We start from the raw sequence: 17834 nt of genomic DNA on the forward strand, positions 1-17834 counted from the left end.
TTGTAGAAGGAGAGGTTAGAATTAGAACAGGGCGGCGGACTTGGCCCAGTGATTAGGGCGTCCGTCTACCACATGGGAGGTCCACGGTTCAAACCCTGGGCCTCCTTGACCCGTGTGCAGCTGACCCATGAGCAGTGCTGATGTGCGCAAGGAGTGCCCTGCCAAGCAGGGGTATCCCCCGCGTAGGAGAGCCCCACGTGCAAGGAGTGCACCTTGTAAGGAGAGCTGCCCAGTGCGAAAGAAAGTGCAGCCTGCCCAGGAATGGTGCCGCACACACGGAGAGCTGACACAACAAGATGATGCAACAAAAAGAAACACAGATTCCTGTGCCACTGATAACAACAGAAGTGGACAAAGAAGACGCAGCAAATAGACACAGGGAACAGACAATGGGGGTGGGGGGGAAGGGGAGAGAAATAAATAAATAAATGTTTAAAAAAAAAAAGAATTAGAACAAAGTCAGAGTGAGGAGAAGAAAGGGACAGTGAGGAGCTGCCTGGATGCCTACTGTTTGGACAGCAAAGATGCATGAGTTTCTTGAGGGTCAGGCAAATATCAGGTAGCAGAGCTTCAGCTCTCTTGACAGGGGGTAACCTAATAAGGCAGCCCCTTTGACCAAGAGATTCCAACAAATATTGGGGGTACCTTTGATGGGAGGAACTGAGGTGGGGTGAAAGTGGTCGAGTCAGAGCAACAGAACCTTGGTCAAGTAGGGACTCAATCAGAAAAAGAGCAACAACAAACAGGATCATAATCATAGCCCTGGGTAGGTGAAAATAACTTTGACCATTTACTCTATTTCCCCTACCCTGCCCCAAAATGGGAAGAGCAGAAACAAGTACAAGTTCTCTGAACCACCAGTCAAATCTGAAGGTGAATATTGGAGATTTAAACTGGATAGCACTAGACATAATAAATGCCTGGGACACTATGGGACCTGCCTGAGAAGTCATGGAGAGACAGGAAAGGAAAATTAGAGCATGGTTGAAGGCAGTGGGTGGAAAAATAACATTGTTTATGTTTGCTTAAGTAAAATAATTACATTAAGTTTATCTTCAGGGTACCTCCCCTACCCCTTTGATATAAGAAAGAGAAAGGAACTACTGTTTATAAAACCCTTATTTTATGCCAAGTACCATGCCTATAGATTTTTATATATTGTATTTCATTATTCTAAAACTCATTTTTTCATGTTTTAATGTTTCTGAAATCATCATGCATCCTACAACCAAATGTCTTAAAATTTTAGCTTGGTAGTTTTATCTTCCTTTCAAAATGTTACATAAAATAATTGTGCATCATGTACTCAATAGCATTTAGAATTGATAAAATATGGAATCTTTCTGATGTGGGCCCTCATATCCTCCTCAATTTACAGATAGTGGAAGTTTGAATCATGTCCCCTACAAAGACATGTCCAAGTCCTAACCCCCAGTTTCCCACGGCTGTCCTGGTTGGAGGTAGCAAGTTCTAGTATGATGGATGAATAGCATCTGAGCTTGAAGCCAAAGAGCACAAGGTTTAAGGATTAGTTACTTGAGGCAGAATCTCCAGGAAATAGGGGAAGGGGCCAAGCTCTGTAAGGGAAACAGAAAAGTTGACTCCAAGCAAAACTGGTAGTCTTATATTTCACATATTCTACATTTGCTGCAAATAGTACTAATGGCACCATTTCTTCTGAACTCAGAAGAAATGCCTGGTACCATTTTAAGCAGTTTGCATACATTATCTGATGTATTCACACAACAACCCTATGAAATAGGTACTCATTATTTTCATATTGCAGATGTGGAAAATAAATCTAGAGAAAGTAAGCAATTTGCCTTATATCACATGACTAGTAAGTTGTAGGCTTGAACTCAGGCATTCTCACCCCAGTATCTGGTCTTTTGATACCATATTGCTTCTCTTTACCACATAATCACTGCCTCTGTCACCACCAGAGTGGACACATACTTCCTTACCCATCATGCTCTTCAATTCCAAAAGCCAATTTGCAAAGTACGTATTTCAACCTCCATATTATTTATGAGCCTGCTGAGTCTTTTAGAAATTGGATTATTTTGCACAAGGTCTCCTAAGTAACAGGGCTGAGACTTAAACTCAGGTTCTGTTTTTCAAACAGATTTTTACTTCAATACCCCAAAGTTTTCAGAAGGCTTTGCCCTCTTCTGTGTAGAGTGGAATTTCTGAGGGCACTTCAACCTGAGAACCTAGAAAATAGTTTTTCAGACAAAGAACCCTTTGTGAAATCACATTTATTGGGTCCTCCAAGATGTTTACATAGATTACATTTGTTGCCATGTGTGGAGTGAAGCAAAGATGTGGAACTCAGGTCACTATACTTACTGGGTAATTTTGTCTAGAGCTTTCCATACATGCACATGTTGCGCTTACAAAAACCAGTAACTGCTGACTTTTGATGTTTATCCATTAAGGAGGAACAACTGCACAAACCAATGGCCTGGGTATAGGAAATAGGAAAAATAAAAGACATATATTCTCTTTAGTAATCTGTATTAACAAGGATTCTTTTTAAAATTTATGAAAACAAAATTTATAAGGGTCATTAATTACAAAGAGAAAATGAGTCAAGAATAAAATAAAAATACAATTACAATCAGTCTACCAACTAAAGTATGATTTTTAAAGGAAAAAAAATGATTTATACTAAAATATACAGTGGATTCACCACCACATTTAATCCCAAGCACCGGAGTTTGGTGTATGAAGGCTTATCAGTTGTCTCTCACAGCCTCCACCTCTTTTCTAAGTGTGAGGGTCTGATAAGAGTGTTCTAGACATTTTACCAAATTCCTTCCTCAGCACCTTGTATCCTTCTCATTCCCTTTTGGATTCACTGATTCCATGAGCGAAATGACCATCTTTCTCATTGATACACTTGTTTGCTAATTCACAGCTTCACTTTTAAGCATATTCAACAGAGTGACCCAAATTTGGTCATTATTTGGAAAGAGGAAACATTTTAGTGCCAAAGTAACAGGGCCACACCATTTTCTAGATGTGTGATCATGAAGACGTTGAATTATCCTAAGCTTCTGTTTCCTCAGTTGTAAAATACGGACCATAATACCTACCCTGGAGAGTTTTTGTAAATATAAACACAAGAAGAAAAATTAAACATGGTGACTGGTACATGGATGAATTTAATAAACACAAGTCACTTCCTGTTTTTCAGAAGGACCAGCTCTGGTATATCTGAAGAGGCAGTTTAAGTTGTATTTCCAATAGGATGTCCCCCAACAGTTCCCCTTCTATAGATTTTCTTGTTCAGAAATTCAGGTATTGCATAAATCCTCATGTGCTCATACTGTTCTTGCTAAATAGATCATGAATTGAATCACAGATTCAATTCCAATTCAGGCTCTGTAACTACCTGCCTAGTGAGTTAGATAAAATAGGTTTCCATGATCTCCAGTCTGCAATTTGGTGTATTGTGTATCCTTTGTCCTTTTCCTTAATTATATATCCCTTATTTTCATTAAGGAAACAATGGAACCCATTTTATTCTCCAATACCCCTTCCCTTAAAAAAGAGAAATAGGGAAGAGAAAAAAAAATCACCCCCACACAATTGAGGGCTCTTTTTTTTTTTAATTGATTTTGTAAAAATATTACATTAAAAAAATATGAGGTCCCATTCAACCCCACCCATCCCACCCCACCACTCCCCCCCCCAGCAACACTCACTCCCATCATCATGACACATCCATTGCATTTGGTAAGTACATCTCTGGGCATCTCTGCACCTCATGGTCATTGGTCCACATCATGGCTTTTGAAGCACAGCACGATGAACTGAAGAAGGACATGCTAATCACCATACTCAGCATTTTCTAATCAGCAGCATGTTCTTTACCCTATCCTTTCTCAGGTGAAGAAAATTCCCTGAAGTAATTCCAGGACCATGTTACTTCAATCTTGTCACAGAACTAATTCCGATTCTGGGATCAGAATCCTTAAGTACTCAACACTGCTGGCATTAAAGGCTTCCAGACTTCGAACTCTGGGGTCCTCTTGCCCTTTGCAGTCATGGACTTGTACTTCCTCTAATCAGTCAACTCGCTAATGATCCCCTTCCAGCAGGTGTAAATGAGTTTTCACACTCCAACCTGGCTTTTGTCAGGGCTTTAATGTAAGCAGCTAATGAGTGCTATTGCTTGAGTTTTCTCCTGCAAAAGAAGGGTATGTCTAACTAGTGATATAATGACAAGTGCACGCTAATGTTATTCTGTTCGGTGGTGCTGAAGAGCACTGAGAATTTAAGAAAGATGAATTCCTCAAACAAAGGTGGACGAGAAACATATTAAGCGGAACTGTGCTGACAGCCTAATTCTATTACTTCTACAGGATCTTGAATCCACTCAAGCATAGCGAAGATACCTCGGAGGCAGGAGGGAAGATAGCAATATCCTCATTAAAAATGCAAGCAGAGCCTGGAGGCAGACCTAGCATGGTAAATTGGCCAAGCTGGTGAGGGGAGGCTAAGGAGGCGAAAATTGATCAGACCAAATATTGTGACTTCAGCATTTCAGGACACGGAAAAGCTCACAGATCTGACATCCTGCTAAATAGGCCTGCAAATGAATAATCTTCTCCAGGACTCTTGATGTTCTTACTTTTCACCTCTCTTTTAACAACGGGTTTTTATTTTGATGATAAACTTCCAGAGCTTTAGAAGTGGATAAGTCCAACAACACAGTTTTATTCTCTTTGCAATCAGCACGTGACAGCTGTGTTTCAAATGTGATGGCACACATTTTAAACAATACAGGTAATACTTTTGGAAGGAAACATAAAAAGAAACTCTGTTACAATTTCCTGTGATTGTTATAAATCACTTGCAGCCCAAATTATATCGTTCAGTAATGGGTGGCAGAGATTGGATGCAATAATATTTCTCTTTTCTTGTTAGGAAGAAAAGTTTCCCATCTAACTTAGATTTTCCCCCCTGTGTTATTTTAAATCACTAGCATTGGTTTTCTGTGTTCTCCGTTTGTCTTTGCGGATGTAGTACCCTACAGGGCTGGCACAGAGTAGTTACTCATTGATGTTTGTTGAATAAATGAATAGATTATTGAAATAATTGATAAATCTAAAGAGTCAATTAAACCAGAGAAGTCTATAAAAGTATACATTGTTGTCTTAATTGTTTTAAGTGAAAGGATGCAAGTTTCTATTTATTTGTCAATCCTTTGATATCAGTTAAAGGGCTTTTCTTTTAATATAGGTACACCCAGTGGCATTCATTGTTCTCTTTCTTGTATATATCATGCCAATAATGAAATTTTCACAATTTCTAGTTTTTCTATATTTAAAGGGGGCAAGAACTTAAAGAAATATGCAATGAACTTTTTAGAATTCATTTAGATTTTTAAGATTCTCCCTCAGAAGTTTTACACTTTCCTTCCTGTACAAAAACAAACACAAAGACAAAAAAAACACAAACCAAAAAACAATTTTAAGCTATTTTTGAGCTATTCCCAAGCATACAACTTACTTTTTAAAAAAGAAATTATTTATTTCTCTCCCTTCCCCTTCCACCTCTCCCCTTCCCTTCCCTCCCCCTGTCCACCTCCCCCCCCCCCAAGTTGTCTTCCTTCTATGTCCATTCGCTGTGTGTTTTTCTGTGACTGCTTCTGTCCTTATCAGTGGCACCAGGCATCTATCTGTGTTTCTTTTTGTTGCGTCATCTTGCTGCATCAGTTCTCCGTGTGTGCGGCACCATTCTTGGTCAGGCTGCACTTTCTTTCTCGCTGGGTGGCTCTCCTTATGGGGTGCACTCCTTGTGCATGGGGCTCCCCTACATGGGGGGCCTGGGGTTTGAACCACGGATCTCCCATGTGGTAGGTGGACATCCTATCCATTGGGCCAAATCTGCTTCCCACAACTTACTTTTAATCGATACAACATACAACCATTATAAGATTCTTAATGACATGGTCCCCACCTGGCAGATGTTTGTGTCTCCCACAATTCCTACAATAACTATTTTAATGTTAAACATGTGAATAAATGAAAGGATGAATGCATTGCATCAACCAGTCTACCTGTTTCAGCTTCTGTGTAACACCTTTGGCCGCAGGAGCTCATAACCTGAAGGGCTTTCCTTGCATCATGGGATATTTAAGCTATAAGAGAAAGAAGGACCAACAATGTAATTAGGAAGTAGGTATCTTTTCAGGATTATTTTTTTCCTTTGTGTTATTTATATGGTAAAATCACATTTAACTGAAATTAATAGAGCTCAAAGGAAAATAGAATATGATTTCTCCTAGTGCCCTCTAATAAATCTTCATTAAGTATAGTTTCTTTCCTAATGAAAAGGAGGAATAGGAAGGTTAAAGGGTTTAATTCTAGGTCTATAAATCTAGAGGGTCAAAGTGCATACTGTCTGAGTAGTCTTTACTTGGAGATTACTCTCACTAGCATGAGATGTAATAGTTGTATAAGACCAACACAGGCCCTTTGGCTGGCGAGCTTAAGGACTTCTTCAGCATGGCAGATCTTTTAGACCCAACCTGGCTTTCCAGTCTGACACCCAGCTGTTCATCATCAGGTTTCCCAGCTCTGGTTGTACTGATTTCTGACAACATCAGGTTCTTGTAACTTCTTTCTCCACTTATTGACCTACTCATCCTTTCAAGAATTGGCTTTATGTCTATGGCCTCTGTCAACTGACCAAGGTACTGCCTCTCTTTCCTCTGATAGTAGGCTAATTATTTATTTATGCATTCTCTTCCTACAAGATGCTGAGTTTCATTTACTTTCCTTCTCTAGGACCTCTCCCACATTCTCTAGTGATCCCGCAGGAAGCTTTGAGGCACTCTGCGTTCTGTGGATCTCAGAGTTTGCCCAAATTCACACAGCAAGCAAGTCTAGAAAAACGGTACTGGCAATTACAAAGCATTTTCTGTGAGTCAGGGAATTTGCTAAGACAGTTATGTGGATTATTGCATTTAATTCTTTTTTAAAGGTGGGGGAAATGAGGCACACAGAGTCTGGTAATTTGCCCAGTGTTAGTTACATGGGTGGTGAGCTGGAATTAGAAGCCAGGCCTCAGAGCTCAGTTGTGTGTTCCTTCTTAGGACTACTGCACTGCCGGTTCATTCCCATGCACATTCCATTCTCCTACTTTTGAACTACGTTATTCTTTATAGCTCCAAGTTTGGTAAAGCACATATCAAGGATGCTCAAATACACACAGGTTAATACCTCTACCTTACTTTAGAGGCCCTTATTGATACCTCATTAATATTTATATTTCTCTTAGGAGCCATGAAATTTGTGACCCATTCGAAAACAAAATAAATATCAGAAAATGGGACATTAGATGGGACAGAAGATAGCATTTAAAATGATGTTAACAAAAAGCCTATTGTGGCGGCGGACTTGGCCCAGTGGTTAGGGCGTCCGTCTACCACATGGGAGGTCCGCGGTTCAAACCCAGGGCCTCCTTGACCCGTTTGCAGCTGGTCCATGAGCAGTACTGATGAGCGCAAGGAGTGCCCTGCCATGCAGGGGTGTTCCCCGCGTAGGGGAGCCCCACGCGCAAGGAGTGCGCCCCGTAAGGAGAGCCGCCCAGCATGAAAGAAAGTGCAGCCTGCCCAGGAATGGCGCTGCACACACGGAGAGCTGACACAACAAGATGATGCAACAAAAAGAAACACAGATTCCCGTGCCGCTGACAACAACAGAAGTGGACAAAGAAGACACAGCAAATAGACACAGAGAACAGACAAGGGGCGGGGGAAGGGGAGAGAAATAAATAAATAAATAAATCTTAAAAATAAAAAGCCTATTGTAACATGGGTAAATATTATGTAATATATTTTCAGTGGCAAATAAACATGATCTAAAATTAATATTATTATCTGAACTAACTTAAATTATACTGCCATGTAAAAGTTATTGATTCTGGATAGTGGGATTATAGAGATTTAAAATATTTCCTATTTTTCTTGTTTGATACATAGACACATACACACACACACATACACACACAATTTGCTAACCAGTAGGAAAACTTTTAAAAGAAATAGGAGGCAAATAGTCCATATGAAATTCTAATGTTTTTTTAAAAAGTAGAATGTGTGACAGTCTTTTATCAATGCCTAATTGCAAAGAGAAAGTTTGATTAATTTTATTGATCAACACCTCAGTCAGAAAGCTTTAAAATCCTGCAAGGCTTTTATAATAGCAAAACAACTTCAGGTTTTTAGGACACCTAAAATTGGGTCACATAGAAATCCATGAGCCCCAAATATGGTTTCTGATTATTCAGGATTAAAGTCTTCATTTATGGTCTTAACAACTGCTATCTCAGACTAGTTTTTCAAAGAGTTGCTTACCCTTTTGCAAAGGGAAGATTGCAGTTATTTTTCATAAAGAAATAAAAAAATCAGGAGCTTTTTCAAGAAGCTTCTTATATTTTTGTGTAGTTTTTAAGCGTCTAGGTCAGAAGACTTACGTAAAAAGTATTATGCCCATTTAGCAGATATGAGTGCTTCTTATCTCTTCATGAGAATTTAAATAACCTATATCAAAGCAGTATTCCAATCTTGTTGAATTTCCTTCTACAAGTTTTTAAGAACTACTATAGTATATCAGAAAAAACTTGGATAGCCCAACACCCACCCCCCAACCCTACAAACACTCACACCCCAGCACTCGACGCCACTAACATCGCTGCACCACATGAGTGATGGTGTGTGTGTGTAAGGGGAGGTAGGCTGGGCTATCCATGGAACTGTGGGGAGGGCTGGAGAAAGGAACAGGTGAACTCTGGGGAGGTTGAGAATTTGATTGAGAATACAATTGTGGGAGTGTTCTTTTGCCTACCATGTCAGGGAAGGGTCGTTGGAGGAGGGTGTCAATGGTTGGGGCATGTGTGAAGAAGGGTGCACCCGGGGCATGCTTTCATAGAATATGAATGTGCTCATGTTGTCATAGGATATTTTCTCAATGGGTGGAAACCCACAAAATAACCAAAAAAATATTAAACTCCCATCCTGGTGAGTCCTGCTACTTTCTCAAATAGAGTGGCAAGAATCTCTAGAGTACATAGGAAGTGCCTAATAAAATAAACAGACCAATATGCCAGGCCCTCAATATTAATGCTTGTACTTACAAACCTTATTCTTGTAAAATTGAAACATAGGCTGAATCTATTGCCTAAAAGTTACCTCTTGGAAACATCTTTGTTACTAAAGTGTGGACTCTCTGTAAGCCAAATTCAGCAAATAAACATACTACCTTTCCCCCTCACTCTACCCACCCATCCCCAGTTGGGACACGACTCCTGGGGATGAGCCTCCCAGCACCGAGGGATTAACACTGTGCACAAACCAGTCATGCATTTGGAAAAAGACCTTGACCCAAAGGTGGAAACATTAAATACAAAAATGATTTTATGGGTAAGGGACTTCAAAGTGAGTTAGGATGCCATCCCAGAGGTCAGGCTTATGCGTGTCTCAGGAGGATCTCACTAGCTGTCACTCTGAACAAAATCTTAAACAGGAGTACTCCCAAGGGCTCTAGAGACATCTAGGCTTTATAAGCAAGGCACACAACCCCATGAAATCTGCATCCTGTCGATAGGCCTTACCTTGGAATATATGACAACCTATTTCCCCAATGTAATGGTCTCAACTCATTTATAATTTCCCTGATCATGATTCTATTACCCCTTTTAGTTGAACCTATAGTTAGCATTATACCCATTAAATATATGTCCCAGAGACTTAAATCTTTGGTCTTTTCATATGCTGGTTGACCCATGAATCTCAGTAGAGTTACAGCCCATACCTACCCTCCAGCTCATTGGACTTGCCAAGGAGAACTAACAAAATGATGATGATGGACAACTCCCACACCGGAAAAATAGAATATCTATATCTGCAAGCAAAACAGTTCCTTCAATCTGTCCCATAAGATCTAAGCCCCCTCTCAATCTGAAGCAGAGTGGACAACATCATCCCCAAATCCTCAAGATTGAGAAATGAACAAACATAAAGGATGAATGCAACCATGAACCAAAATAGACTTATTATTTTAGTAATGGAAGAATTTGTAATACTCATATAAAAAGAGTGGTTACCACAGGTTCTGAGGGGGCGGGGAAGGAAGAATAGGTGAAACAAAGGGCATTTTTAGGGCATTGGAATTGTTCTGCATGATACCACAATGATGGATACAGAGTACTATACATTTTGTCAAAACCTATAAAATTGTATGATGCAAAGTGTAAACAGTAATGTATACTATGGACCATGGTTACTAGCAGTGCTTCAGTATTTGTTCATCAACTGTTACAAATGTACCACACAAATGTAAGATGTTATTAATAGGGGAAAATGTGGGAGGAGGAAGCAGTAGCATATATGGGAATCCCATATATATATGAATTGATGTATATATATGTATATGTGTGTATATATATATTTTTGCCTTTTTAAAAAAATTAATGGAATCTACCCAATGGTACCATGTATTTCCCATCTTAAGCAGGGTATTTATTTATTTTTAAATATATTTTTATCTATTTTTAAAAGATACTTAGATTACATAAAATGTTACATAAAAAATATAAGGGATTCCCATATGCTCCACTTCCCACACCTCCCACTTTTCCCCACATTAACAACTTCTTTTACTAGTGTGGTACATTCATTGCAATTGATGAACACATTTTGGAGCATTGCCACACAGCATGGATTATAGTTTACATTGTAGTTTACACTCTCTCCCACTCTATTCTATAGGTTATGGCAGGATATATAATGGCCTATATCTGTATTTGCAATGTCATTCAGGACAATTCCAAGTTCCAAAAATGCCCCCCTATTATACCTCTTTTTCCCTCTCCCTGCCTTCAGCAACTCCAGTGGCCACTCTCTCCACATCAATGATATAATTTCTTCCATTGCTAAATCACAATAAGTCTGTAGCAGAATACCAGTAAGTCCACTCTAGTCCATATATTATCCCCCTGTCGTGAGGATTCTGGGATGGTGGTGCCCACTCCATGTCTAATTGAAAGGGAGCTTTGATCTCATATGGCTGATGGATGGGGCCCTCTTGCTTGCAGTTGTAGACGCTCTCAGTTCCTTGGTGTAGTGGCTATTCATCCTCACCTCCTTGTTTTCCTGGGTGAGTCCAATGAACTGGAGGGTAGGTGTTACAACTCTGCTGAGAATCAGGGCCCAGCTGGCACATGAATAGCCCAACAATTCAAGTCTCTTGGATGTACACATACCAACTCCAGCACCAACTACAGGTTTCAAATAGAAAAGATAGCAGAGGCATGTGTAGAGAAGTTACAACTGAGTCTAATTCTGTCACACTCAGGAGGACAAACTCCAAAGTAGGGGCCACTGGCAAGGCACCAGACTCTGGAGCTATCTGCCATTACTGCAGGACCTGGGTATTTCCAAAACCCTTAGGAGCCCCTCAGAATCTCCTAGACAGCCAAAGTAGATACTACCCAAATCCCCTACATTTTTAATGTAACTTTTCTTTAAAAATAGTTTGTTATGGGAAGCGGACTTGGCCCAATGGATAGGGTGTCCGCCTGCCACATGGGAGGTCCACGGTTCAAACCCCGGGCCTCCTTGACCCGTGTGGAGCTGACCCATGCGCAGGGCTGATGTGCACAAGGAGTGCCCTGCCATGCAGGGGTGTCCCCCGCGTAGCGGAGCCCCACGCGCAAGGAGTGCGCCCTGTAATGAGAGCTGCCCAGCGCGAAAGAAAGTGTAGCCTGCCCAGGAATGGTGCCACACACATGGAGAGCTGATGCAGCAAGATGATGCAACAAAAAGAAACTCAGATTCCCATGCTGCTGGTAAGGATAGAAGCGGTCACAGAGGAACACACAGCGAATGGACACAGAGAGCAGAAAATTTGGGGGGGGGGGGGCGGGAAGAGAAGGGGAAAAAATAGTTTGTTATATGAAAAGAAGAAAGAGGTTGGTTTTCAGAGAGAATCTAATTATCATTCTATACTCTTCATGAAGCCCAGGGATTAAATCTACACCCAGAATAAAAAAAAAAAAGGCAAATATTGCTTGTATTACTAGCAAGATGTGGACATTTCATTTTTATTTTTTTTTTAAATCTCTACTTTACATGATAAAATTCCAGATACAGGCTTAACTTTTTACTCAAGTTAATTTTGAAGAATTATATACTTCCAAATAGAACAGCCCCCTTGGTTTACTGCAAAAAGAATACCAAATATAATTTCTCTCTTCTGGATAACTCACGGTCGACATTACAATCATTGATATTTTATGGTGTAATAGCAGAGCCAATCTCTCAGGTACTTCTGAGATACCTAGGAGCCCTTGGTGAAATGGCCTCATCTGCTGCACTTTTCATGTTATTGGTCTGTTTTGAGCATTCTTCTGCCTCAACGCTTACCCCTAGAGAGAGGGCTAGCATCACCTACTGCTGACAATATATCTCACATAAGCAGCCTCTACCTTTGTTAACCCGCTGTTGACTGGGAAACACAAAGTTAAGAATAATTGTGTGCTCTTAAACTTGGTATTCTCTTTAACAAAAGACATGGAGTGAAATGTATGGGTTTTAAGATTACTGCAGTTAAGTGTGTGTATGTGGTGTGTGTGTGTCTAATATTTGTTCTAGTTAGATGAGATTGCTTAGAATGCAACCTTACAATAAATGATATTTTCTGAAACATATGTATATATATTTATATATGAGAGTATGATGGGATAATTTTTAAAGACAAATTTAAAAGTAGTAATGAGTATTTAGGAGTATAGTACTCAATATTCATGAATCTGAACTCTGGTGCAATCAAGCTTATATATGATTTGTTCCTTCAGGAAGCAGAAAGGAGAATCTTCTCAGTTCTTTACAGCTGGAGTAAAATGTCATGAAGGCTGTGAGGTCACCCAGGTATATCACAAGACTAAGCAAAAAAAAAAAAAAAAAAAAAAGGAAGCATGGTATTACACTAATACAGATTCTCTTTCTGTAGGAAAATTAAGTACTGGAGAAGATTTGGACTTAAGTTCTCTTTTCACTGATAGATACCCCTTTAATTTTAAATCTGTATTTTTTTAGAGTGGGTAGTTCTTCTTTTTTTTTCTTTCCCCAAAACCTAAGTTTCCTTTCATAACTTAGATTTCAGGCAACAGCTATTCCTGACATTTTTTAAAGTACATTTTTATTACAGAAGTTGTGAACTTACAAAACAATCATGTACTTATATAGACTTCCCATACAACCCTTCACCAACACACCACACTGCTGTGCAACATTTGTTACAGATTATGAGATAATATCATCACCCTGACACATTTTTGAACATGTATTCAAGAAGAAAATTATCTTCAAGAAAGGTTTGATATCTCTCATAGTTCTCTAATTAGAAGAGCAAGGTACCCAATAAAAATTAATTAGATCATTCATTTTAACTTTTCTTTCTTCCTGGACCTCTGAGTGAATCCAGAGAGATTAAGCCTTTGTTTGTTACTCAGGGAACTAGTAGGACACATTCCTAGACATGTAGATCATTTTTGCTCATGAAGAGGAATGATACACTTTCTAAAGGCGTTAGCTAATTTAATAGCTCAGGATATCATATATGTCTTTCTCCCTTATGATGGAAAATAGCTGTTTGGTAATGGCATTTGATGTATCTGCTCTTAACTTGTGCTACTTATTGCAGCATATTCCATTGTCTTGTGCTATATTTTTGTACTTGTTTGTCTCCTTTTTTAGATGGCTAACTCCCGGAGGGCAGTAACTGGGTTTTACTCATTTTTGTATCTGTAGCATAATGGTTTATAGCCCTGAAAGCACATCAGAGAGTATTTAAATAATACCAGTGTCTTGGTCTCCCTCTAGACCAGTTAGGTATGATTCCCTAATGTGGGGGTTGAGGCATCTTCTATTTAAAAATACTACTGGGTTGATTTTGATGTGGAGATAAAGATGAGAACAACTGCTCTAGCAACTAGTGTAGTCCCCATCACATAGTTGCTTCTCAACATGGACTTTGGAATTAAATTGTTTTGCACAACGGAAATTGGAAAAGAAAAGATTTAATTTTTTCAGTTATAAATACTTTTCAGTTTGGGGCAAAACCATCTTTAATATTTCTCGCAATTACTTAATGTGATATTTTATAATACATAAAGAATCAATTATGTACATGTGATAAAATCAATACTAGCGGACAATACAGAAAGTAAAGATTCGTTTCTAATTCGTGAAGTCAATATTTGGAAAACAGCAAGTAAAAAGGGATTCATAGGAAGGAATAACTGTCCTTGCAAAGTAAATTGTATGTATATCTTTGGATGAACTGAAATTCAAATTCCTTGAGAACACAGAACTTTTATATTGCAACAGAAATATCAGCCTCCATGGTCCTAGTCACATTTTACTTTATAACTCTCATAAAATCTCCCAATCTGCCATTCTCTCAAATTCCCTTTGGAATCTGCAGTTTCCATGATTTGAATGCTTTGTGCCATCAACACATTTTTCACTGAGTGGCTCCAATTTAGGTTCCTTAAATATAAAATTATATTTAATCTTCACAACAACCCACCAAGCTACAAGTCATTAGCTTAATTTTATAATTGAGGAAAATGGGGCTCAAAATAGTCTAGTAACTTGCTCAATGTCACAGTGCTAGCAAGCAGGCAAAGTGTGATTTAAATTCATGCTTTTGGCTTCCATCCCAGTCCTCTTTCTGTTGCATGTAGGCTCCTTAGGTCAACAGTAGTTATTTCTGATAACAATGAATCAAAGATGTAGCAAGGATTCCCAAAAAGCTATTTCCTTTTTATAAGACAGTACCTGTGACATCCTTGATCAAAGATCCTCTGTGGAAAATCAATGTTGACTTACAAAAGGTATTGTAAGATGGGAACATGTCAGAGAGCATGTATAGTGCAGTGCTGGAGTGGCTGCCTTTGAGACGACGCAGTATGGACATTGAAGAATGCAGCTTTGTCTGTGGGCTGGTACATGATGCTGCTGAGCTTTTGAACCTTGGACAGCCACTGAGGTCTGCAGAGAGTTAAACTTCAAATAAGTGTTTCTCAATCTTTAGTATGCAGAAAAATTATCTGGGGTATGTTGATGAGACATAGATTCCTGGGCCACATCCTTAGACGTTCTGGTGTAGTTAATCTGGATTGCGAGCTGGGGACCTCACTAATAAGAAACAAAGAATCTTGGAGAACACACTGAACACTGCTCTCTACTATGGTTCCACTGGTAACTCATAATCTTAGCAAACTGCCATTGTCCCAGTGAGGTCTCCTTTGAGTTTATAACATATTTAAGTCGTGTCTCCTTATAGAACAGAGCTTGACACATAGGAGGCTCTCAGTGAAATTTAGCTATAAATTTAAAAGATGTGAAAATGAAATCCCATATAGGTAGTGTGTTGGCCAAAGTCATACACCAAAGTCAAAAAAGAACTGATATTTGAAAATGCTAATTTACTTATATTTCACTCCTGTCAAGATCTCACAATTTTGTGCTAAGTTTGAGTGTTGAAATTTGTTCTGATACCATTAATTACTAGAAAATACTTGAGCAATCTTATAAGGGAATAAACTAAGGCATCCATTCTCAAATTCTTGTGTGCTGCTGCATTCTTTTCCTTAGAGTTAGTTATATCATTGCTTTTAAAGGTACCACAAAATGCTGCCATATAAAATAAGAATTTAAACTTAGGCTCTTTGAGACGCAAATAGGCCACTGAAATAATGGTAAACCACATGTAGATAGTGAGTGGATCATCTGACACTCCAAAACACTTTTGCAGGAAACTGTCAGGGAAGCTGGAAAAATGATTTTGAATATGCTTTCCAACAAATCGATTTTGAGCTGAACTACGACAATTTACTGCTTACATGCAAAGCATCTTTGGAAGGAAACAGAACAGGGGCATAATCTCCCATAAAGTAGAAGGGCAATTTATTTCCTGAAGAAGAGGCAGAGGGACAGACTACTAGGCTATTGCCAGGACATTTTTGCAATTCAGGGAATGGCTGTAGCTGGGTTTATAATGAGTTTTTCAGGGAAGAAGTGTCAAGCTACTCTTTGGAACTTTGCAATATTAGTCTAGCCCTCAACCAGCTTTAAAAATGATAAATCTTTGTCCCTGAAATAGCATCTTTTATGTTTAATTTATTTTCTTTAGCTTGAACAAAGCCTCCCTATTTATTTTCTGTGGCCCCAGGGGTTAATAATTTATTTTCTTCAGCCTCAAGAAGGTCATCTTCATTTATTTCCTGCAGATTGAGGAGGACACACTTTAGATGCAGATCAAATAGTAGCACTGACCATATAAGCTGAGGGACGGAACAAGTAGGAAGATTTATCCCTTACTTCTTATTTTTCTATACTTGACAACTTACATTAGGTTTAATTGTGTATAGTGATGTAGACGGCTGTATATACAGATGACTGGCATAATGTAATAAATTGCCATTTGCTTTGAAGATTCCATAGTTGATGGCTAGAGTTAGCTCTTTCCTGTTTGTGAGAGCCAATTGTGTGGGTGTCTTCCCAACTCCACATTCAGTGTCCTCATGCCGGCTGCCTGAAATTAACCTTGGTGGGTCATTTAATCCGCAAATATTGGCAAATGTTATACAAATCAGGTCTTTTTCTTTTGTTTGGAGAGCCAGTTACTTATCAAGTAGCAGCATACTACTCTCACTATATATGTACATGTATGTATGTCGAATATAATTGAACAACTTTATTCAGTAAGCCGTAGAGATTGAAGTCATAACTGTTTTCATAGAGATTTTATTTTCATTTCATCAGTTACCTATTAGCTGACTTGGGAATTGATAATTTTTCCATAAAGTGTCTAGACTTTCCTTCTCTCCATCCTGTCTGTACCTGGTCATTTTTATATTTGTTCCTAGTTGCTAAGAAATAAGTTTAAGGAAATTTTGAATAGTAGGTATGAAAAATTTATCATATTTAGTATCATTTTTTTTGTTTAGCACAAGTGTTTCCAAATATCTATTTGGTAGAGAGTCCTCAAATCAGTTTGCTTTCCAGCCCTCCCATCTTTCCATCTTTCCTCTCTCACAAACTTCTCCCTAGGCCCCACCCCAAATCCACACAGGAAGATCTGATCTTCTGAAACTGATTTGTACTCAGGGATGAAACAGACTAGTTTAAAGCATATTCTTCAGGAAAAGGAGGGAACAGTTCAAACAATAATATTTGTCTTGAATATGTATCTGAAATAACTTAAACTGCATTTCAATTAGCCTATTCAGAGGAGAGGGACCAAATTTGATAAGAGACGTATAACCATATCACATGGGAGACAGTGAATGCCAATCCAGTGTCCTCCCAATAACAATATGCTGAAACTGGGACAATTACCCAAAAGTTGTATAGTTTTGACTTCTCTGTGTATCAATAGAGATATCAGCAGAGGTTGGTACAGAATTGATATTCAGTTAAGTGGCCACCAAAAGAGAAAAACAAGATAAGGCAATTACATTGCCAAGCCATTCTTAATTGAGCTTTTACTAATATATGAGCTTTGAGATATTGGTAATTAATACTTGACCAACAGTAAACTCATTATTTAAACTTCTTGTGTCTAATAGAAACTCCTCAAATTATTCACATGTTAAATATATTGTTTGTGTTCTGGAGGGGTCACACAGAACTCGACTACTATTTAGGTTGAAAATTTTTTTATTTATACCCACACAAAGACTTTATATACACAGATTTTTCTGTGAGATAATTGAGCATTTCACTTTACAGTCTCTTGCTGCGTTGACCC

The sequence above is a fragment of the Dasypus novemcinctus genome, chromosome 21, assembly GCF_030445035.2.
Source record: "Dasypus novemcinctus isolate mDasNov1 chromosome 21, mDasNov1.1.hap2, whole genome shotgun sequence".
Lineage (NCBI taxonomy): Eukaryota > Metazoa > Chordata > Mammalia > Cingulata > Dasypodidae > Dasypus > Dasypus novemcinctus.